We start from the raw sequence: 23,123 nt of genomic DNA on the forward strand, positions 1-23,123 counted from the left end.
CTTGTCTCTCATTTGAACTATTTACATTTCTCATAATGATTCTGTATTTGTGGGATTCTTTTTTCTCACCATTTGTTTTAAATAAAAAGCCCATAGTTGTAGGTGGGCAGAGGTGGGCTTCACTTGCAGGTATGGGATGTGCTAGATTGTAAAACCTATTAACTTTTGCAGCTGCTATATGAGGAAACTGCTGGTACCTGTTTGAAATTCTTAGAAATATTAATATGACATAGTTTCTGTAATTTGTTTTGAATCCATACACCCATTTAAGGTTTCACTCAGCTGTAGCATCCAGGTTATATTGTAAATACAGTTAGTCTTGCTTAGTGAGACCCACACTTATCTTCTGAAGTTTGCACGATGAATTTCMTGCTCCTTGTGCATGAAAACTTGGAAGGTGCAACAAAATGCCTATTTTGTGAAAACACGTAAGATGATATGGAATGGACATAACATGGCTCATGATATTCCAGCAATGTAAGAAGTGAGAGATCTGCTATAAAAGTTTAATCGCGTGTGGCTTGCAATTAATTTTGCACACAACCTGAAAGTTAGGCTACTAAATTTGTGTTATTTCTTGAATAAGCTGAGAAATTTTTATCAGGCAASTTAAAATCTATTCCACCTCACACAGTGAAAATCTGTTTTCCTTCAATTGAGAAGTGGGTACTGCGTGCACACTGCTATTCATGTGAACATTTGTACTTCCCTCAGGTGTGCTGTAGGGACTGTATTAAATATTCCACGTTATTTATACATGCTGAGAAATCCAAGCTGCACAATGAGAAATTTGCACTGAGTTTCCCATGAAGGCACCACTTATCTCTCTCACAAGGTGCTCACAACATGTGCATTGTATGAAATTTTCATGGTAAACAGTGGGTTTTCACCAAAACAAAGGTAGGAATGCAGGAAAATATGTGCTCAGTGCATAAATGCACAAGTGAACATAAAGACAATAAGATCTTGGAGATATTAGAGATCTTACCAAAACTCTACCTACAATGATAGCAAGATTTTTCCTCAATTCTTAATGATTCTGCATGAAATTTCATATMAAAATGTTGTTTCATATGAAATGTTTTAGGAATATTTTTGTTATAAGCTTTTATTTGGCTTGACAATCATAATAAAAGTTTTCTAAATTGAGTTTATTCTGAAAAAATTTACTATAATAATTTCAAGCCCAGTGCTGCCAGTCTCTCCAGGTTTTCATAGACATGCTATTTTCATGCAGCCCCAGCTCTATCTTGCAAACACACATGGAATCCTTTAAACTTTAAGTAAATWACTCATGTTAAAATTGGAAAGAAAGAACTGAAAATTCAAAGCTTTATGCACATGGACCAAACAAAATCCTGCTACCACTGGCCACAGAAAACTTATTTCTTTAAATTGTTTTACAGTGACAGAAATGCTTCTATGCTGGAAGTGACAGAGAAATATGAAATATTGGAGTCGTTGAGTTAAAAGGCATATCTGTCAAGCAAGTTATCCATCTATKCAAAATGATAATTTTAAGAGGCTACTTTGCCGTGGATTTTACAAGCTAAGTTAAAGAAAACCGAAAAAGTCTAAATCTAGAGGATCATGTCAGAAACTGGTATTGGAGTGTATGTGTAACCAGAATTTACAATAATTTATCTTTTTCCTTACGTAGCACTTTGTTGGGTTTATTTTTTAGAAGTTACATATCTGAAGCAAACTATTCTTTATTGTATCTTAATACACTCTGAAATTCTCATTTCAGAGCTAAATTAGTGTCATATGACAATGAAAACAATTGAGCTGTAAGAATTAATTTACAATTGTACTGGTGAACCCAAGTAATTCCCTGCACTTGCCAATGATTTAGATTTTATTGTAAAAATTTCTGTTTTTCTGATTGATTTAGAATCTAACCATCAAACTGTTTTGATCATTAAAACTTGTAAATCTCTTAAAAATTTTTCAAAATATTCTAATGAAAGCTTATTCTAGACAGTGTACAATGTGTGTGAGTGCAAGCACACATGCTTGCGTACGACCACATTTTCCCCAATGTGTCCCCAACAAAATGAACCATTTGTCTTTTGAAGTACGACTGAGCTTTTTGCAATGTAACTATAGAGCARAAAAGATAAATGGGATTTTTAAAAMCCCCTTACTTCTTTTGAAACCTGTGTATAAACCAATAATTTAGCATGGAGGGAGGAAAGAATTTTTGTAAGATAGGACAGGTTTTGGAAAACCACTTTTTTATAGATTATTTTATAAACTTTTCTCAACATCATTGCAGCACTGTCACCTGTTTCGCATCCAAGACAACTGATGTGAAACATCTCTAACAGTCCATGGGTGAATGTGAAGAGATTGATGCGATGTTTAACCGTGACATGTCGCATTCCCTCACAACAAGCCCCACGTAGAGAAAACTCCTGTGATGAAATTGAAACATGTTAACACTGTAGCAGACTGCATGAGTCAAATGGAAATCAGGTGGTAAAAACATCTTTCAAACCTCTGAATGCACTAGCTGTATTTACTTATATTTGTGGTAAAACAGAGGCCTTGCCAAAAATCAGGCTCACTCTGTAAGAAATACATTTTCCTGACACCAAAGGAGAGGGAGAGCTTGATAGTTTATATTGCATATTCTATAGACAGTTATGTGGACCCTATTGGCTTCTATAATATTTTGAGAATGCATTCAGAATAATATTCTATTTCCATGCTAGTAATGTCAGTGGGAGACCTGGTAGTATGCTATTTGGGCAYACTGAGAAAATAATAGGATTTACAATAGCTGGCAATTTGTTTTCTACTGCCACAATGTCTGCTTTTGTTACAGTCTTTGTAGCTCTTAGAAATTTCTTTCTGGCTATTCTGTTCATCTTTTCCAAGAAACATTTCTTCAGTGTGAATCACTTCAGTATGAATTGGAGTGGTTTTGCTGCCATAAGTTTTTATTAATAGAACTAATACAAATAGTGCAAGTGTTTTTTCCAGAAATAGTCATTCACATTTTTAATATCTGTGGGCCTGATGGATGGTCTTACCAGCACTGCTAGCACACCATTTCAGAAGGCAGAGAATACTGCCCAATCCTGGTGACATGCTTTTTAGTTGTCTTTTCTTTCTTAATCACTTCCAATTATTGGAGGGAGCCTAGCCTCCAGATTTTCCCTTACCTATTGCCAGGCCATTTTGAGGATTTTTTTTTTTTTTCATACGTGATAAACTAAGAAGTGAAGTGAAGTGAAGTGAATGAAGTGAAGTGAAGTGAAGTGAAGTGAAGTGAAGTGAAGAAGTGAAGTGAAGTGAAGTGAAGTGAAGTGAAGTGAAGTGAAGTGAAGTGAAGTGAAGTGAAGTGAAGTGAAGTGAAGTGAAGTGAAGGAAGAAATAGTATTTGTTCGCCATATCTGAAATAGAAGAATCTTAGTCTTAAACTTCTTTTTGAAAGTCCTGTCCAATCCCAGAGCAAATTGACTGTTGCTCTGGTCACTCGCCACACATGGATAATAGCAATTAACTTTTTAATTGCTAACCATTTTCTTCAGGTTAATCAGTCAGAGCTGTTTTTCTACATAAATGCCCARCAGAACTCAATCCAATGCTTGGGTCCACAGACCTAGCTGGTCTCAAACTCAGACCTATCCAACTCCATCTACTGACCAAATGATGCTTGCAGTCAGTACCTGAACCCTAAAGGTGTGTTTCTGTGGCCTCATCATCTGACTCAGCAGCCAATTCTTGAAGATGGGAGGGGATGAGTCCAGGAGAACCTAAACAACTGAGTGTAAGGCTGGACTCAGGGCCAGATGAATTAGATGGTGTTTAGGAAGCTCCTAACTGAGCTGTCACCGTGGGGCACAGTGTTTGGTCCCAGACAGTGGYCCCAATGGCACAGTTTCAGAAGTCCCCACTGTGCACCAGGGGAAATGCAGTTCAATATTCTGTCTTTCTATACTCAAGAAGATAGAAACACATTTAGTAAAAGATGATTATTAGAAGTTAATTTGCTGTATTATTTTCTGCCAAATTACCAATTAATGTAGCTGGAAAGAAATATTTTACAGATGTATAATCAAGCCCTGAAAGGAGCTAGAGCTTCAATTGAAGCCTCTAACTATTAATGTATTAAATTATCATGATGTATCTTCAGCTGATTATATCAAGCACTCTTCTAGAATTTGAGGAAATAGTAATAAATTAAATGATAAATGACTATTGATTATTTTTAACTTATTATCCTCTAGATTTTGATATGAATATTGCCAGCTGATGCTGAGATATGGTGAACATAGCCAAGGTTTCAAACAGATACTTCTGCATAATAATTGTGTATCAGGGTTGCGTTTTTCCCATTGATAGGCTGGGATGCATTAGAGCAATTCCTTTTAGCCATGCATTTATGTACACAATACCAAGTTCCCTTCAGAAGGAGCAAGACAGCTAACTAAAAGATTTTTGTTCTCCTCTTAAGAATGTTCACTAGGAAGAAGTACAGAGGAGGACAATGAAGAGGAGAGGAAGTAGAGACATAGTTTCTCAAATCTCATTGCCACACCATGCCCCTTTTAAGCACCAGACCCTATGTAGTTATTGCCAGAAATATGATTTAAATTTTTTAATATAATTAATATTTAAATTGCTATTTTTTAAGGGAACATTTCTCACCTTCTCTTCCCTCCTTTTTTGCCTTCTGGCACCCACAGAGTAACTGAGTGTAAGAGGAAGCAAGTGCGTTCTTTCCCTTGGGTGAGATGCACTTGCTTCAAAGGGWAGGGAGTTTCCAGGTTTGCCTTTTTCGTTTAAGAAAAAAATGCCACAGAATAGGCATGTTGTTCAATCAACATTCATTTAAACAGAGCATACCTGGAAATATGGGTATATATGCACCACAAAACAAATGCAAGGATCAATGTTTAAAACATAAATATTTAAATTATTACAATAATTCTAATAAAGATTTAATTTCTTATTAATTTTGGCATAATAAGTGCAGTCATTTTATAGTACATAAGGGTGCTTTATCAATCATTGCAAAACTCCATTTCCTTCCAGATAGCTCCCTGAAGTTTTGTTTCCCAATTACAGAAATATTTCTAAATTTTTAAAGTTAAACTACCTAAAAAGACAGCTGTAGACCAGCTGAAAATTGACTTTTGAAAGTGGCCAGTTACRTGATTCAGTTTTCCTTGGCAAATTTGGCCTGGAAATGCAATCACAAATCTAGATTTCAGAGGCTGGGGGAAAAATTGCTTTGCATTCTGCTTGTCCCAGGCTGTCCACGTAATCAACTTTTAACAGGGAGGGAGAAGCAGATGCAGAAAATTCCCCTCCCTTGAGCGAGGATCCTGTGTGGGTCCTGGTGGCTCCATGGCATCAGAACATTTCTGTGCTGCATTGGAGAGCAACTGCAGCTGTCATACCAGCAGCAGGGACAAAGCTGTCCTACACAGACTTCACACTATTGCACAGGCCAAGCGTGCAGTTTTGGCTGTGTTAGGTCCTTGCACATAATCAGCTGGAGGACATGGATGTGTGATGGCTGGGAATGCAAACTGAGAGGATTCTGAAATAACATGGAACAAGTCAACAATATTAAAGGATAGGAATTACATACACTGTGAGAGAAGCACATGTAGGATGGAGGTACACAGAACAGACTTCCARTTAAAATGGAAAGAGTTTCTGAAGSTTGAGGTCTAAACTAAAATCCATTTTGCTGTCATTACAGGAAGCTGTAAAGTTGAATCTGACAAAAAGGTTAAGCAACATCAACTGAAATTTGATTTCGTGTATATCAGGTCAAATTACACATTGCAAACAAGATTTACTAGAAGTTTGGTGCTCAGGAACCATTTGTGAACATGYTTTTCTATTTGTAGGCATACAGTTATGCTCTTATGTAAGCATGCCACAATGTTCTGCAATGTTTGCAAATCACTCATATAGACTGTTCATTGCATGATCATTTAGCTCACCAGCCAAAACTTCCATTCTTGGAGGATGAATTAGAATGTCCAAATAAAACAGAAATCAAATAATAAAAAAAAGACACTTTTCATATGGATGTCCATATGAATATTTGTATCTTCTTAAATTTTAGTAAATATTCAGAAACTGCATATCCAAGGACTAGACAAATATGTGGAAGTAAATACACTATAGTGTTTGTTGCTTAAGTCAATAATAAAGACCTGTTTTTTAGCAACAATCGTAAGAATTTCACCGAAAAGAAGTCATATAGAAGTATTTCAGTTTCCCAAAAATAAGGAAAAGATGGTGTTGAATATACTGAGTAGCCTTTGGATTTAAAAAAAGAAACAATCTGAAATGCTACTTAATTTCTTGAAGAAAGCTGTATCATTAAAAATGCTTCATGAAAAAAAAAAGAAAAATCTTCTTCCACACAAGGCAGTAGAATAAAACTCCAAAAAACACAGAAAACTCAACAGAAAATTAACTTCAATGCAAGCTGAAATAATTTAGGCTCCATAGCCTAAATAGTGTACTTTCTGCAAGTGAAGACAGAATCAGCATCTTTATGGAAAAGGTCAATCTGYTAGAGAGAAATTGCCAAGATTGAATAAAGAAATTGCAGAAAAAAWATTTGAACAATGATTAAAAAAAAACAAAAAACAAAGCAATTCTCTGAGAACAAGAAATTTTATCTGAATCAGAACCTACTAATAATCCAGGAATGCTTAATTTGTAGAAAGCTCTTAAGGTAAATCTAAAGAATATAAAAAATCACCAGAAATCCTTCCTTCATTCCCCTGTCAGTCCTTGGTTACAAAGACACATCATCTTAATGATCTTCATCATCATCAATCAACTTTAATGACAAGCTATAATGATTATTTTGAATTTTAATTTGGAAGCCATGAAAATGAAATCAATTGTTTTACATATAAGCACTGCTTTTTTTGTAGTGTGTGATTATCACCTTCAGAAACCATGTGAAAGTGTTCCAGAAGGAGAAAAAGTAAAACTAAATGACAGCTTCTTTTTGAAAAAAAAGCTAAGAAAAGTAGCAGAGTGATTCTACTAAAAAATTAAAAACATGGCACTTTTAAGAAGTCTGATGAATTAGAAGGACATTCCTGAAAAGGTGGCCTATCCTACAGAAGAGATTTAAATATCTTCTGGTTAATGTGTAAAATCGTGCAAGGCAAAATTAAAGACATTTACCTTACTGTACTTATTAACCTTTAAAATAATAAGTAGACTCAATGACTGTCATCAACACTACAATCTGATGTCCTGTTTCCAGTACAAAAAGAAAAAAGTATTTCCCTTTACCAAAGAGCTTTATGAATCTGGATAAATCAGTGAGTCAAGACATCAACAGTTCTTGTTATTTTTCCTACTTTTTCTTTYTTTTGCTATACCCTCTTATACCTTTCACTAAGTATGAAGCAGTGGAAGCAATGAAAATCTTGAAAAAGCATCCTGGCTCACAAAATATTCTAATCTAATATCCACATCAATAAAAATCATGATTGCAATAGTTCCTGTGAATAAAAGTGTTGTGGATGATGGAGTTAACTCTTTCTAAGAGCTTGGCACAGGCTGTTTTTCTTGTCACAGTGGCCTTATTTCCATGCTGAAGGAAATGACCTCAAAGCAGYAGTAGACATTCAAAAGGTTTTTGTAAAGAGCATGAAAAATGCATTAACTGCTCATGCAGTGTGACAACTTACCTGCTGTTAATCATTATTATGTTCAGTAACAGGAATAGGAAATGCTACAATTACAAGCCCCAGCTCCCAACAGATCCTTCACCCAAAGTTAGCAGAATACTGTTGTGTTTGATGGTTTGTTTCCACTCAGTTCCAGGGCGTTTTGTAGCCACTGGTGCACTGAGAGGAATAAGAATGAAAAAGAAGAAAAGAGCATCCARCATAGAGGATCATTTTACAGTTATCATTCTAACAAGGGGATGACAGCCAGACACCACTGAATGCAACAAAACTTTTTAGGAGACACTGTACGCAGAAGAGCTGGGTAYATAAGGGTATGTAGTTGGTGCATGCAAATAAGAACTGAAGATAGAACTAGGGTTTTCCATTATCTATGAGACTTAGATAATAAATTCATTTAAATAAAGTGAAACAGTTAGATAAAATCAGGATGCTCCATCCTGGCTTGAAGCAACGCAAAACCACAGGACTAATATCTTCCAGCATTGACATTAAAAAAATATTGCACACATTTCTACAGAGTCTTCAAGGTATATTAARGTAGTTTTCTATTAATAAGACCTTATTATAACATTGCTATAGCAACCTAAAAGTGATAGTTGAAAAAAACTTTCTAAACTTTTCTACCCAGATGCTTCTAACTTTCAAAGTTTTTTGAAAATGCTTTAAATTGCTCACTGGTTCAGTTTAAATATTTCAAGTCTGTTGTTAATAGCAAACACTTTGGAAAAGTTTTTTGATGGCAATGTCATGCTTGACAAATCAGTGTGTATGAATATCATCCCTTGCATTAAGAGGTATTTTCAGAGGATGAGGCAGTATTCAATGAAAAGGGTATAAATGCAGAYGCTGATATGATGAATGAGGCTCTAAGTTTATGCAAAAAAGAAGACAGTAAATTAAAAATTGTTCTATCCTCAACACCTCTGTCCTGAGCAGAGAGGTTAAAATACTACAGAGGACACTATTAAATAACTAAAGTAAGCAGCATACACAGCAACACGAAATACTATGTAAGCACAAGTTAAGGTTATCTGGGGAAACAATTAAAGTTTTGTATGTTTTTGCTGACATAGGACCCAATTTACTCTTGCAGAAATGCAGTGAAGATGAGAAGAAAGCCCACAAGCTGACATTAGGAAGTTTTCCTTTCAACAGATTGTTTTCATCAAAAGAAATAACAGTTTTCACCTACAGACCTGTATGCAGGGCCAACACATCAGCTCTGTAGCACTCCTTGGCTACCAGTGAAGCAGAGGTACTTTGTCTGAAGCCAGACCTATGTGGAGATTTCTTCCCCTCCTCCATGAAAGGATCTATAGGCAAGGTGGAGTAATCTAGAAAGTCCATTATTTTTCTTATCTGCAAGTGTTGCCTCGAAGACAAATTGGACATTCTCACAGCTGACATTTTCATTTATGCCTAAAAGAGAAAARTCTAATTTTCTCATGGATGTCAAATGCTTTAATTTTTTCAATCTTTGAGCCAATGTTGAATCATGCTGTTCTGGACACAGGGAGACAATCATGACTGGAATCACAGGAATGTATCTCCCTACTCCAGAACAGAATTAAACTATTTGTGTTAGCWATTTCCCTCTAGCACCTCAGAAATCCTCCATGACTCCACAATCTCACAAGACARCCTGCCTTGTGGCACTGCACTTAGGAAGGTGTGGTAATCTTAAGGGCTAGGAAGCTTTTCCTGATGTCAAACATAAATCTGTCTTCCTGCAATTATGCTGAATTTATCTCTTCAAGATAAACTACTGTGTTCAGCAGGAGATGATGTGTGCATGATGATGTGGTGACTTGTGAAGAGACATCATCACTCTTCCATGTGCCATTCTTATGAGACTCATGCTCTATACTTTCACCATAGAACATTTAATTGAAAAGACACATTTATCTGAAGGGAATAGCCCAGATTTTAATGAAATCTAATAAATTATTATTAATCTATTTTTTCAGTTATATACAGGATATAATAGACAATATTTGATACAGTACATATATTTAATACAAACATACAATTTCATGGAGGGTTTTTTGAATGTTTTCTGTTTGCATATGATATAAATTTGACCTTGAGGAAAAAATTGCAAATTTTTATTTACACATAAAAAAACTTTATTCATATGTGCTTAACAGCCAACAGAAAAGGTCCCTTATAAGTAGCAGATAGATAGTAATAGACAGTAAAGTTTGGAGTGTTTTCAAACATCTGAAAAATTTTCAGGGCATAAGTTCCTTGATTCCTTCAGAATACACCTAGAAAAGACACTTCTTTCATAGCATTTGTTTACAGAAAATGATGATTTCCTATTTTAGGTAAATTAAGAATTTTACATTTCCTAAGGTTAAAGGTTTCTWAACACAGCTGTTTCTGGCATAATCAGAGAAGAAATACATATGGAAAAGACACCAACTAACAATATTATGTTTCCTGCTGCTGTRTGAGTAGTTTATCAAAACATCTGACTATTTTTCTTCAGGAAGAGATGAATGACCACATTTAATTGGTTAAATGCTTTCTATACAGCTTGTATTTGCTGCATTTTGTACTGCTGGATATTAATTAAACATGGTAAACAATGAATAAGAAATGTAGAGAAGAATATACAGGCTAGCACTGCTCAGCTGTGGACTGGAAAAGACTTCAAACTTAGGGGACAGAAGAGCACTCAAACTAAAGTAACTTTTTACATCAGAAGCAGTGAGTTCAATTTGCACCTCTGTCTTCAAAGGGTAACACAGGTTTGGCTGGGATAGAGAGGATGTGATCAAAGACATCAGTGTGTGATGAATGTAGACTGTAGCAAAGACAATCTCATTTTTAATAATGGTACTGAAGCTGCTGTTGTTGAAGGTCTAAATTCAGTCATTGTCTCAGCAGCCCAAAGGGATGATAACAACATACACCATATGAATATAGTGAAGAAAAATAAAGGAGCTCGTACATCCCAGAATCACAGCTACATTTCTGCATTGAGGCAATTTGGCAATTTAGTGGCATCAAAAGTTGATAAAGTAGGAGAGGCAACTGACACACACTGAGGCAGAGAACCACCAGCAGTACAACAGCCCCTGGCAGGGAATGTGTATCCAGATCCAGACCTGCTGCAGTGCAATTGCAGCTCCCTGGAACTTAAACTTTCAAACTGTTCAAATTGTGTCTGAATTAAATCTTTCAAGTTTTATACCAATTTCAAATAAGCCTCCTCGTATTTTTTTTTCCTAGGATAACAATATGTGGTCTAAGTGCTAGCAACAGCATGGAAAGACAGTAATGGCCACTTTGGGATTCTTCTGGGCTGCTCAAGGAAGTGCTGGATTCATAGAATCGTAGAAGGGTTTGTGTTAGAAGGGACCTTAACGATCATGTGGGCCCAACCCCACTTGGGGAGTCCACTAGACCAGGCAGCTCAGAGCYCCATCCAACCTGGCCTTGAACACTTTCAGGAATGGGACATACACAGGTTCTCTGGGAAAGCTGTTACAGTGTCTCACCAYCCTCACAGTGAAGAATTTCTTCCTCATATCTAGAGCCACCCTCTATCAGTTTGAAGCCACTACCCCATGTTCTGACCCTTTATGCCTCAGTTAATAGTCTCTCTCCAGCTTTCTTGTAGGCTCCTTTAGGTRCTGGAAGGTGCTCTAAGGTCTCCCTGAAGCCTTCTCTTCTCCAGGGTGAATAACCCAAATTTTCTCAGCCTGTCTTTAAAGGAGAGGCGCTCCAGCCCCCAGATCATTAACTGGTGACTCAACTGGTATCATCTTTATTTTTGTTTCCTGGCTAAAATGAAAAGTCCTAGGGATTCAGCTCTCACAGTCATCTACAAGGAGCTCCATAAAATTAATATGTTGTGGGTTAATTTTCCACATCACTCATTTCATATAGGTTTTTACCTACAGAAAGAATCTTCAAAGGAAAAGCAAACTAATGACTGAAGACGTGGGCTGACAAYGGGGGACAGGTTTGTAAAAACAAACTGGTTATAACTGAAAAGATTTTTATTAACCACTTGTTAATACTGACTCAAARTATACTGTTGTTCCCCTCTTAAGATCTAGTCAGGCCTTTTTCCCTGCAAAYCCGTCCATGAAATTCTATGGTGTTCAAGAATTTTTGCAAAGTCAGAGAACAGATAACAATTGAAATTAATAACTAATCTTTTGCTATGAAGAAGGTTATATAGAAATACGTGTGCTGCCAAAATTGTTAATTTATAACTTACATGACACCTAGGGAGCAGAACAATGCTAAAGCATGAAAACGGTGCACTGGAGTTAACACATTTTTGTTTCTTCATTTTCTTCACTCCTTCAACCAAGATATATGACATTGTTACTGAAAACCTATTCATATTTGGAACCAGATCAGGTCGAAACATGTTTAATATAATCTGTGGGAGGCAAAAAAAAAAAAAAAAAAAAGTAAATAGGAAGAAGTAATGTATTTACCAAACTCCTGCCACCATGGTATAACTTAACCCAGTGCAAAATGTTACCAAATAAGAATTGTGACATTCCACACCGATGCAAATGAATAATTACATCCGGGACACAGAGTGTACAATAGACTGCACAGGATGCAAAAAATGTTCCCATTTTTATTCAGATTATTATTTAACTGCCACTAAATCCAGCTAGGTACAATTTCCATTTTTTTTCATATCCTTGGGCTTACTTTTGTGTATGTGTGTGTGTGTGTGTTTGTGAAAATCTCACACGTACTCACTGCTCCTATATACATAAAASTAAATAGGGTGAGTTACACACGTTCATCAAGAGTCCTCTAGGAATATTTGTGAAAAATTATCTTTACAAGAAGTCAGATTTTTCTATTTTAACATGTTTTCTGGTGATTTCCAGCAATATTTCCTGCCATTTTTGTAGGACCTGGCTCCATTCACTGCAAGGTAAGTCSATTCTACTATAGACCACAGCCACTTCACATCATTAGCCACTGCACAGCTACTTAACTGTAATTCATGTATTTTCAAATGATTTAGATATTTTCTGCTTTGATTTCAATTGGTGTATTACTTCTATCTGCTCATTATTTCTTACCAGGTTTCACACTTGTAAATTCTATATTCCTGAGAAAYGCCTGTATTAAGAATTTCATAGCACCAAGTTAAGACAGAAATATTCCAAKCATGTGTTAAGGAATCTTCAACTTGCTACTGTCAAAAGGCAGTGCAACTGAAAACATTTTCTCTAATCTTCCTAAAACATATGTAACAGATAGAAATGCTTAAAAGCTATGGGAAAYATTTTTCTAACTATAACCATTGTTTACTGTTCCAATACAATATAGTGGTCAAAAAATTGCAGACATGATGACTTATCCAAAATATTTGTTACCTAAACAATACATTAGAAACCAGAACCAGTAATTCTGGGAATATCTAGTTCATTAAGTCTTCTTTCTATTAGAGCTGCACATTAGGACTGATTTGTTTTGATAACAATATTAATGATATACCCTAAGTTCACTTTTTATTGAACTCCAAAGAATACACACAGGAAAAAAAAAATGGAATGCTGCATCTCTGGGAAAACCTAAGTCACATATTGCTCATGGAAAGTCCACAGAGAAGAGAAACCCAGACTAAGAATATAACCTCTGTAATACCTAATACATCGAGTCCCTCAATTCTCTGCATGGATTTTCTGCTTTCTAGTAAAAATATGCCCAAACAGAATTCTTTCTTTTCAGATGAATACAAAATAAACTCCTTTCCTTGTGTAAGGCCACCTTCTTTGATAAAACTTAAAAGACACTTCAAATCCTTTACTCCTCTCCCAAGTTTTGCCAAAGGCTAAAATGCATTTKTACAGTGTAATCATAGACATTTTGTTTCCTCAAGAAACCAGTCCTAAGTAGATGAAAGAAGTGGTAACAAGGAGCAGTTGGTTTATTATSGTGCGAGGTGACAAGGCTGGACAAGCAGGCATTCAGATGGAAGGGCTGATCTAGAATGAAAGATCAAGTGAGGCAGTGAGGTGGATGGCCAACCTCACACATAACTTGAGGACACGAAAGTAGGCAAACACAAAGAATGAAAGAAAGATAAGAAAAATTTAGAAAAGAGAAAGAGGAATAAATAGAGATTAGATGAGAACCTGGAGATTAAAAATGAGCATTCTTGGGAGTAAAGATTGGCACTACTTAACAACAAGACCCTCTGGACAATATAAACTCAAATTATTTGTAAGAACATTCATTCATCTTCAAGCAAATTATGCGAGGAAAAGGAGGAGGGCATCTCAGAGGAGATTTTATCCACTCAGTCCTTCCACTTCTCAGAGGAAACAGCATCTGCTCAGCACTTCCAAGGCAAAGAAGTGAAAACTAGCTTTATATAACAGCTRCAGATGTAGACTGCCGGGAAATCAAAGTAGTTCATTGCTTCTTCAAGAGTCTAAAAATTCACAGCTCCTGTGATCCACTGGAAGATTGTTGGGGGCTGTAACAAACAGTTTGAAGAACTCTCCTGTGGAGAATATCAATTGTGGGAGCACAGAGGAATGATGCAAGCAATAGAATCTAAAAAAGGGAAAAAAAATCTATATATTTCAGGTGACATAAGAGATGGCAGCGATCAGAGGCTCTGGATGTCATTGATATGCTCCAAGATGGAGCAGAGAGGACAAAACGAAAGAATGTTGCACACTGAAACTGCAAGAATAAGAAGCTGTTCAGAATAGATATTTGAACGATGCTGGAAAATTATCATCAGTAAAAGAAGGCTCATGCTCCAGGATTGCCTGGAAAGAGGTCATGGTAAGAGAAGTTATGGAGCTCTGCAACAGCTGATGAGTAACTAATAATCAGTAAATGTATGTAGTCACTGACACTATAACTGGTTTGGAAACGTTATAAAAATGGGAGTAATTGTGAAGATTACAATTAACCTGATCTGAGGATGAAAAGGTCTTTGGTTTTATTTAGTAATTTATTGTGAGATTAATGTTAATTAAGGCAATYAAATGATTAATCCTTTCCTGACATTGGTTTAATGAGGGCCAGACCATGTCATCAGCTCTTGTACTCTCCTTGCAGTTAAGAGCGTTGTGGTGGGTAGCGCTGAACATGATGTTAAAGCAATCCTGTCTATAAGTGCCCATGCCCACACACTCTTCACAGCCTCATCGCTGATGCAAATCCCATCCTGTATAACTGTGGAAAGGCAGACACCAAGAGAGAAAAAGGGCTAAAGTTCTTTTTGCATCCCCTACCCCTACAGAGCTGAGATCTCTCCATTTCTCTATTGCAACTTTTCCAGAAAAAAAGGCCATAGTTGACCTGTCCTATAACAGCAACTATTAAACAGTCCTCTTGGTTGCAGGAAAGTACATGGTATGGAGAGAAGACACAAGGTTGGCATCTCATTTTCATCTTTTGCAAAGAAATTAACTCTTTCCTTCGAAAGAAAATGCGTATTTTATTTCCAGAGAACAGTCACACAAGTAGCCTGAGCAGTCTCTGAAGCCTGATTGTGCTTTGTGGAGATGGGGAGGGAGGGCTTTAGCTGTGCTCCTCTGCCTTAAAATTAGATATGTTTCACAACAACAGTTTCTTCTGGTTTTTAAAACTGATTATTTTCCAACAAACTCTGAAATGACAGTATCTCATTTTTAAATTAATTGGAGAGATTATATAGCCATGGAAAAGACAGCCCAGAAGACACAGGTTACTCTGTATTTCTAACTGGTGGTCTCAATAAGCCTTAAGAATATGCACTGATTAATAGTTCCAAGGACCCTGAAACGCAAATAGGAACAGTTCTCATTTTATAGATGAGGGAACTCAGAACAGTTCTGTGACTTTGGGGTCAGAGTGTAGCAATGYTATCTATCTCATCTGTCAATCTCTGCTACCCTTTCCCACAGTATATGATCTTCCCTCACTAATTAATAATTAATGTTACAACAGGCCACAATTCTACATTCGTTCTTTCTTTTCACCAGACAGGGTTTACCTGACTTATTTCCTCTTTTCACTCTCCATTCTGACCTTTTCTGCTTTCCTCTTTTCTTCATTGATGCTTTAAGCTGAGTACCTTGTTGGGATAGCAGAGCTAAAATAACATCTTATACCCTGAAGGCTTTGAATGCTGTGATCCTTCTTCTCTGTTTCTGCAAGGGGCTCAGAAGTCTTCTATATCTTCTACTGTCGTTAGACTTACCCTAGGAGGAACACTGTTCCTAATGTAAAGTAGATGGCAGGAGAGAACATTGTCTGAAAATAAGCTGTTCCAGGCATGACTAGAAAATAAAGCTTTTAAATTGAATAATGATATTCTGAAACTGGCCCAAATTCTGTGGAGGGCCAGCCTACAGAGGGAAGCAGACCTCGTAGATTCCAGGCAGCAGGGAACAGGTACTAGTGAACAGGTACACTTGAAGACAGAATAGAAATCTCCCCTTTCTAATGCTTGGTAGAAAATAGCTATTTATTTGTTAGYTGGAAGTTCTGTTGTATGGGGAATTTTTTCTAGCTTGAGCCCAGCTCTAAACAAAATACACATTTGCTTCTTCAGATACGATCCTGACAATCTCACAGATTTTTTGGCAGGTGCTGAAGCATTCTGTAGTAAAGTGGACAAACCARAAGTAGGCATTTTGTACATTTCCAGTGAGTGCCTTTCCCAGAAATCTGTCAACTTTTTTAAAAGATATTAAGTCCTGTGTCTGCTGCATGATTACTGCCCATCAAAGATTGACTTAGTCTGGTAAATGTGCTCAGGTCTCCTCACAGTATAGTTCTTCCACATTCACTGTGAGTTCTCCCACTCCTTTCTCATTTTTGTTTTTTGACAGGGGGCAGAACCACAGATTATCATTTGCTAGCCCTGAGCCTCAGCACCAAAGCTCTTCCCATTCTGCTGGACATTACTTGTATGGACTGCTTTTTGATAGTTCAGAATGACCCTATCTATAGCATAGGAACTGCTATGAAATAAAGAAAACCAAAGAMGTTGCTTTGCACTTTTAAAACGCTTTTTCCGTGTACGAGTTTACTTGTTGGGTAGAATTCTGTGAAACGTGAAGTTGTGAATGTAAAGACTGACTTGACTGCTTCCTTGGTACAAGAAACCAATGAAAAATAATGTATAATTAAAGAGAGTTTCTTGTTTCAGAATTTGTTCATTGAGAGAATACCAAATGAGTGTTTTAGCTGCGACTATATTAGCACTGTAATGCTTCAATGTGAAGATTGAGAAAGATAAGTAAATAGAAAAATATCTATTTTTTTGAGACTTAAAATGCACATTGCAAAATTATTAAATGGATATGCTGATACTTCTGATTAAGTGAACAATTTTACTTCTATATTCTTTATTCTTGATTTGATGCTGAGACAGTAAAATACTGTAGTAATACATCAGATAACATTAGGGCATTAGGAGATATCAAACGTAAAACATTGATGGGAGTTACTAGCTTTTTTCAAAACAACCTGGACATCTCTTTATATGTTGGCATTTAAACACTCAACTTCAACCTGTGTTCCAGTTCAACACTAAATTGGATTAATTTGGTTGACCAAGATGTTCTCTATCTTAAAATTTCCACCAGTAGGATTAATACAGCCTACTAGCAAGAACATTACTATTTAAAATCATGATCAGCCTGACAGCAAAGGCCAGRAGTTCATTCTCGCACATAGCTGAAAGAGAGATAAAAATAAGCAGACCTCAGGAATAATGATCTCCATTTAGCTAATTAATTAAAACAACGTAAGGTAACTCAGGAATAAGAATACCCGTGAGAGATTTTTTCATGGCTTTCAAGATCATGGATACAGTACAAAGTAAAGTCATCTTTTGATGTTAGATGAGTGGAAGCAACTTCATTGGCATATTTTTTTCTGCTGTTTTGAAGTTAGCACCATGTTATTATTTATTCTGTGATAGCATAGTCCTCTCCCTACACATTCTCAACAGTGTTGGACAGAACACAGGAACATCATTTCAGCTCAACTCCAGTTGGAGACACTAAAACACTTTAAAGAGTTTGTTGTTGAAATCATGGGACAAGACTAAAATCAAACTGGTCTCACACCTGCTAATCATAACTTCTTTCCTGGCCAGTGATACTAGAAGAGCTGCTTGAAGATAGTCACATCTTGACATCACACAGACAGGGATGACAAAAATCACTGTAACATTAAAGCAGCTCATTTCTAGGTTTGCACCACTTCACCACCCCTATATTTCAGAGGAACACTTCAACATGCTGAATGACAAACAGAAGGTCTCAGCTTGCCCTGAGGATCCAACCCTTTCTTGTCTTGAGTTTTGCCAGTGTGTTTCCAGGGCCTGACTTTCCATCTTTTGTGGCTTTAGCTGCAATTATTTAAGACCTCACCACTCAGGCTCCCCTCTTGGATGTGACTGCTCCAGCACAGGAGGTAACAGACCAAATATCTGTAAGGTCTTCAGCTGGGACCGTCCTCCACTCCCAGCCCTTACCACCACCATGGGTTAGTAGTTCCATTCTCCTGCTGCAACTGGAAACACTGGACACAAGTTGCACTATGGGAACAAGTCCCACTGATCAGGGCACAAAAGAACTGATGGGAGCTGCAATACYTTTTTCTATTGTAGAGACTGCCCAGCACGCTCAAGAGTCAGGGCTGGGGAAGATCAGCCCTGCCCAGTTATTTGCAGGGGTGATTTATCATGATAGGGTCCTGACTTGACTTTCCTGCCCCTTTGTGGGAATTTAGDGCTCCTGTAGCATGAAGGGAGTGGATAAGTAGAGCTTATTATGTTCCTAGTGAAAAAGCAAGGTGCTACAAAGCTACTCCACAGGAGTCTTTGGCAATCCTGATTTTCATACACTGAAAAATACATTGCTTCTTTATTGCAAAACAGCATCAGTCAAGGTGGTCTTTATCCAGTGCAGACATGAAAATAGGAAATATGTATGGGCCTTACCCTATAATTAGGGTGCATTCAGAAGTGTCCCTGGCTTTCCAGGCAGGCAAATGTAAAGCACTGTGATTCATCACTAGAAGGTGTGACGGCTCTCAGGAAATTTGTAAGATTTTCTTTTAAATGCTGATAGATTCCTTCTTCTATAGGATGTCAGAATTTGAAAAGCCTGATGGGGACTGGAGTGTCAAAATGCTGTTTGTGCCAATTGTCACCAGCCCCAAATGCTTTGAAGGAARTCTTTTACTCACCTAACCCCAGGGAAATAAATAGGTTAGTCAGACTGAAGCAGTAAGGAGCTGTCCAGGATCCTTTTTCTTAATAACACACTCASGATGGGCCAACTTAGTAATGTAAATTTTAATTATTATTTTTTTATGAAAACTTCCATCAGCCTATGAATGTCTGCCTCATGTGTATGTTTCTTTCTGACCTTAACTTGGTCAAATGGATTTGACTTTATAATTATCTTGCCTTCCCTYGGCTGGCATGAATGAAGATATCAGCTCAATAACTATCAGCATATTCACTTTCTGCTTTCACTCAGACTTTGGTCTTTTGGAGCCAGAGCTTTAACAGAGCCAAAGCCTTCCAATCTCAGCAGTCTGTAGATGGCATTAAGACATATGCTTAGTGTGTAGACTTAGATATAATTCAATCTGAGATGGTATAGGGGTGGAATATCTTTAYTTGCAACAAGGAAATGTAATTTTTACTAGGCCTTCAACATTATTCACTGTAACAATTTTCATWGCAAATTATCACACACACCAAGAATGACACAACATTTTTACTACACTCTGCATGCACGAAATGGGAAGATTTCATACCAAAAKTTTTCCAGAAATGCTGGTCTGCCAGGGCTGTATCTGGAGAGCCACGTTTTCCCTAATCTATGATTTACACACTATTCTGCTGAATATACACCACAAAACCATTTTATGGAACTTACAAAGTTGCTTATAGATCTGCTGTTCTCACACTTTGGTAAAGGTAAAAGTCTGCCGTTATTTACATTTTACTCTACAGTCCTCAAATATTCAAGAACTGAAACTACACATATCTATACATTAAGGAGAAATCTACAATTAAAATTTCAAGGGAAAAAATCCTCTGGCTTACAGATGAAATAATGCTTATTTATTGAGGGAAATATCCTTATGAAATATTAATTACTATTGTCCAGTAGCCAAGATAAATTTCACCTGAATTTTATCTAATTTTTCTTGTTTTTCCTAAAGCTTTCAAAGTAAAATGAAAACTGTGAAGAGTCAAAGCTGGTGAATACAAGCTGCTTTCAACAAAAAATAAAGTATGGCTTTTGTAAAGCACTGACACTCATTTGACATGCACAGACACTGGATTCATATGAATGACTACAGGAACTCCAAAGGGGCCACTATGTTTTTTTCTTGCATCAATAACCCACACACAAGGAAACAGAACAGAAGAACTCCATGGGAACTCACACAACAGAACAGAAGAACTCCATGGGARCACTGTAATACAAATATCTCCACATGACTTTGTGCTTTAAAAACATGCATTCACCTGTTACGGTTTTAAGTACTTAATGTTAATCTGCCCATTAAAAAGCAGTACCCAACTGATCATTTAGACTCTTAGTGTATAAAATACAACTATCAAGTACAATGTATACCAAACAGTAGGCCTTACTGTCTACTTCATAAGATAATGATGAAGATTAATTAATATCTGTAGTGCTTTAGTGCATGCTAAGTATTTTTCTATGGATTTACATCCAGCGGTATTCCATGTTATAAAGAATCCTAGAAAAACAGCCAAATTCTGTGTTAAAAAAAAAAAAGTTAGTAAAGTTCTCCTCCTRACTCTATTCAAGCACATGAGGAATCAGAGAAAGTAAAGATATCCWAAAAAGTCCTCCAAGCATCCTAATTTCCAGGCCTCCAGGGTGTATTACAGCAGTCTCAAGATTATTGCTGAGCCTCCAAAGAGTCATTCTTCAAACAAGAACAATGGAAACACAGCAGTGTTCTGGCTCTTGCCTTCATCTTYTCCACCCAGCCCCCTCACCATCCTTCCTCCACCATATTCCCATGCCAAAATTTGTTAGGTGGCAACACAAAACCAACAGATGGGCTAAATACAGGCTGACAAAGGGACCAGGAGGTGGATTCCTAATGGCTGGTTCCTGTCCACTGCTACATTGACTTTATTTCTCAAAAAACTTATCTCTGCTGTTCTTGTCAATCCTTATGTCAAACACAAATGAAGCATAGGAGGGACATTGTTCTYTAGGGGCTTACTTTTCCCTTATAAACCCAAATGAATCCACAGTGTCACATACAGATGAACAATGCCATTTATGGTCAAGGCACGACAAGATGAGCTACAGCTACTGCAGGCTCCCTGTACTCCCTTCTGTAARTCACTACATCTCTTCTTGGCCCAAGATTTTTGCCTAATCTGCTTTCCTAGAAYTCTCTGCTAAAACTGTTAATTATCTTGGGAAAAGTCATGCTGGATATATGTCCAAGAGCTACCTTACAAGGAGTGCTAGTTGCTAATATGACACTAATTACTAATAAAAACACAACCTAAATTTTACCCCATCCACTTAAAAAAAAAATAAAAATTTTGTTCATTTCCTGGTTCTGCAGCTTGTGCTCCTCTAGCTGTGGCACTGCAGTAGGGCTCCAACAGGAGCTTTAACACAACCTGGAATGGGAATACACTTGGGACAGAGAGATGCATTGCTAGGTGGACGTGAATTTACTGTCAGGAAAAAAAAAAACAAAACAATGCCTTTGTGATAAAGAAGATGAAGTATACAATTGTGAACATTAAGTAGTATTTTCAGTTGAGCTGCTCTTAATCATGAAAAATGCATGCTGGCCTTATTTCACCATCTGTACACCCTTAAAATTATTTGGGCCAGCAGACCGAAATGCTTTTCACCTAGTTCTGGTCCCAGSCATTACATTGTTTGCTATCTAAGAACTTCAAGTCAGATGGAGAAGACTCAACTGTGAATTCCTAAACCTAGAAAAATATTTTCAGATGTCTGTGCAGCCTAAGGCAGCTGTTAAACTTCTCTGTGCTAACAGAAACTTCATACCTATGCTCTGAGAGAGTAGGGATGGAGACAGACCCAAAAAGACATYGGGCTTCTGAAAAAAATCTACCAATCTGCCACTTTTGCAAACAGGGCTTCTAAAAAAAATTCCCAAGGAACACACCAGCAACAAAACACAAGCAACAAAGGCAATTGATTGGGAAGAAATGTAGGCCTCACCAATTGCCCAGGACTTCCTTAGTAAGACTGCAATACCAGCTGCAGTTCCACAACTCAAGCACACAATAAACTGACAGAGAAAAAGCATTCCGATGGGTACATCAGTTAAAGTTACACTGTAGTCAAAAGATGAGGAATACTAAAAGTCACAGAGATGATTATATGCAGATCTGTAAAAATGRCTATTAAAATTGGCATTTCTCCCTCTCCTTCAAACTGTACCACACCTTTCAGTGAAGCCCTCTTTCTGYGGATAACAACATAACAAACACACCCAAAGAATATACAACTTCATAAGAACAGTGTCATCCTTTGAGACCTGATGTCAAATGAATGAATATTTAATCAAATAAATATCTGCTATGTCCACATATTGTTGTAGTAAATTAATTATATAGTACAAAATGCTGGGCTTAATAATCTAGAATAGTTTTTTTGTTTGTCTACATTAAATAGGCTTTCTTAACTTACACTTTATATCCTGAAAGCGACAAAAGCCACATGTGTAACAGCTGATGTGGTGTGCAACTCTTGGCCATTCTACTTACTTTTGTTCTGTAGATGCACATTCTTCTACCACATTTTYTGGGATGACTGCAAATTTTCAYCTGAAATAAAATAAAATTTTAAAGACTTAATCCCGACTTTCAAAGTTTCAGCAAGCTTCATCTTGAGCATTATCAACAGAATGGTGGGGAGGGGAGGGGGAAAGGCTCTCAGTGCTGACTGATAGATTTTTGATACTGCCACGCTTCACTTTTACTAATTATGCCCAGATTGCTCATCTGCCATATACTGTTGATGCTAGGAATTTTCTACAGCATACCTCAGGGGCAAATTGCCTGTAGTGGTGAGCTAGGAATTCTCTGTAGCYTACTTTAACAAACAAACTTCCTTTATTCCTCCACATCATATCATTCAACTTTCTCGCCAAACCTTCAGCATACTTTTCCACTGAGCTAACTTCAGCCAGAGGAGGGTATTCCTTGACACACCAATTGTTTATTCCCTCTAGAGCAAAGTATGTGCTCTCTGACCCCTTGATTTTGCACAACCGAAGAAAACAGTTTTAAGTAATTAGGCTGTTGATCATGAAAGCCCTTGAAGTAAAAGCCATCTAGGCGAAAGCCCTTGTGCTGGACAGCAACTGTTAGTCTTGAGATTTCATGTAAATTGCAGTTACAGTGATTGTTAATTTCTTCTC

General features: G+C 37.0%; 1 long non-coding RNA gene across 1 annotated transcript; it reads right to left on the minus strand.

Moving 5' to 3' along the window:
* Positions 1–8,895: 8,895 nt before the first annotated feature.
* LOC130572166 (uncharacterized) lies at positions 8,896–22,660 on the minus strand. The gene is made up of 3 exons (XR_008965184.1): positions 22,468–22,660; positions 11,929–12,096; positions 8,896–9,113 (listed from the first exon to the last, which is right to left on the minus strand). It is a non-coding gene; the product is annotated as an uncharacterized LOC130572166 (long non-coding RNA).
* Between the last annotated feature and the right edge of the window lie 463 nt (positions 22,661–23,123).

The sequence above is a fragment of the Malurus melanocephalus genome, unplaced genomic scaffold (assembly GCF_030028575.1).
Source record: "Malurus melanocephalus ecotype Western Australia unplaced genomic scaffold, MMel_1.1 scaffold_30, whole genome shotgun sequence".
NCBI lineage: Eukaryota > Metazoa > Chordata > Aves > Passeriformes > Maluridae > Malurus > Malurus melanocephalus.